Below are 489 nucleotides of genomic sequence, written 5' to 3'. Positions count from 1 at the left end.
ACTGGGTGGTGCAAATGGGTAATGCACTCATTTGGGAACTGAAAGGTTGGCAGTTGGAAGAAGAAAGGCTTGGTGATCTGCTTCCGGAAGGTTACAGTGACTGAAAACCCTTCTGAACACAATTGTACTCTGGCCCACTTGGAACCCTAATGAATCAGAGGCAACTAGGAGGCAACTGGTTTCACCTATATTTAAGAATGTGTTTCAGCATGTGTATTTGTACTGACAGCATTAAGGTCTTCAGTCTTAATTAATAGGATTAGCACAGGGAACATTTTTGGGCTTGTATCTCCATTGTGATATATGCTAACTATGTAAAATCTTTGCTACTTTTACCATCGATGTTGTTGTTATGTGCCGTCGAGTCGGCCCCAACTCATAGCGACCCCTCCTTCCGTTTCCGAGGCAGTATCACTACGGAAGTAGGATTGCCCAACCTTCCTTCCGAGGAGTGGCTGGTGGGTTTGAACTGCCAGCCGTCTGGTTAGC

Source organism: Orycteropus afer, unplaced genomic scaffold (assembly GCF_000298275.1).
Source record: "Orycteropus afer afer isolate SDZICR_OR568_19922 unplaced genomic scaffold, OryAfe1.0 scaffold00369, whole genome shotgun sequence".
In the NCBI taxonomy this organism is placed as follows: Eukaryota; Metazoa; Chordata; class Mammalia; order Tubulidentata; family Orycteropodidae; genus Orycteropus; species Orycteropus afer.
This window is presented reverse-complemented; position numbering follows the sequence as displayed.